We start from the raw sequence: 1,475 nt of genomic DNA on the forward strand, positions 1-1,475 counted from the left end.
ATTTCTTTTTTCTGTTTATTTAAAGTCAATATTTAAGGGTACTTGAGTGGAATTTTTGAGTGTATGGCCGCCATACACGCCCTACATGGACGCTACGCCACTGTCCAATCGGGTTCTCTAAGTCTAAGTTTCAAACTTCAAACACTTCAACTTCAAAAGCATCAAAATTTAATTAAACCTCCCGGTTTAAACTATCTGATCAGTTTAACCCTAGGTTTAAAATCCATTAGGCAGATCACTTATCCAATCGGGTTCTTAAGTGTCAAACTTCAAACTTCAAAAGCATCAAAATCAAATAAAACCAAGAAACCTTTATGAGATAAATTGTATGAATGCCGTGAAATTCGGTGATTATGCAATGTGCCATAAATGAAATATTAGTGGAGATGCCAGGTAAACTTTTTCCTTGATTATGCGTAACCCATGAACCTTTGGCCTTGGTCTATTTCTTTTTTCTGGCCAAATCCTCAAAAGTTGAATAACAATTAACAAATTATGGTTATTGTTATAAATTATCGAGAACGGCAAAATTTATTTAACATTCCTATTAACTTGGGCGGGGCTTACTACAGTCAAGTTGGGATTTTCCTCCCTTGATCCCGACCTTAAGTCCCTGACTTTGGAATATAACACTCTTTTATTCTGTGTAATCTCTATGTCCTTGAGAATTTTGTCCTTCGTATTGAACAAATAGTGTTCCTTCTTCCCTTGTATATTCCTTCCTAGAATTCCAATGCACATTCCTTAGGAGATAGGTCCTTTCCTTCTTTCTTCCTTCTCCTTGATCCCGACCTTAAGTCCCTGACTTTGGAATATAACACTCTTTTATTCTGTGTAATCTCTATGTCCTTGAGGATTTTGTCCTTCATATTGATCAAATAGTGTTCCTTCTTCCCTTGTATATTCCTTCCTAGAATCTCCAATGCACATTCCTTAGGAGATAGGTCCTTTCCTTCTTTCTTCCTTCGTCGTTTTTTCTTACTTTCTTATGATCAAAGTTTTTTCCCATGGTTTGCAGAGCTTATTGCAAGCAATCAAACCTGAAAAGAAAGAAAAAATAGAATTAATTTAAAAAATAAATCAAAAACCTCTGATAACAATCCCTTCCCTTTAAATATTGTAATATTATCTACCTACTACCTATCTTTCTCTCTTAATTATTTATTTTTCACCTATGGTTGATTTTTCTCCCTTTTTTTAGCTTTACCTTTTAGACTCTTTTTTGGACTTTTGTGTTTTATTTTTTATGTTTTTTGTTACCATATTATTTTCTAGGGTTTTTTATTTTGTACATAGAGATTTTGTTTGTTGTAATATAATTTTACTTGGTTGAGTACTATCGGAATTTGTGTACAGCAGAATCTATTTAGCTGTGGAATTTTATTTGTGCTTTTCGGTATTTGATAATAATTTGCCCCGGGCGGGAATCGATCCCGCTTCTATACAAAGATTGATATGAAGGGTTTCAGGTCACA

General features: G+C 34.0%; 1 long non-coding RNA gene across 1 annotated transcript; it reads left to right on the forward strand.

The window, feature by feature from the left end:
* The first annotated feature begins 670 nt into the window (after nt 1–670).
* Nucleotides 671–1,419, forward strand: LOC113473925. The gene is made up of 2 exons (XR_003395710.1): nt 671–755; nt 945–1,419. It is a non-coding gene; the product is annotated as an uncharacterized LOC113473925 (long non-coding RNA).
* The last annotated feature ends 56 nt before the right edge of the window (nt 1,420–1,475 follow it).

This window comes from Diaphorina citri, unplaced genomic scaffold (genome assembly GCF_000475195.1).
Source record: "Diaphorina citri unplaced genomic scaffold, Diaci psyllid genome assembly version 1.1 scaffold92, whole genome shotgun sequence".
Taxonomy (NCBI): domain Eukaryota; kingdom Metazoa; phylum Arthropoda; class Insecta; order Hemiptera; family Psyllidae; genus Diaphorina; species Diaphorina citri.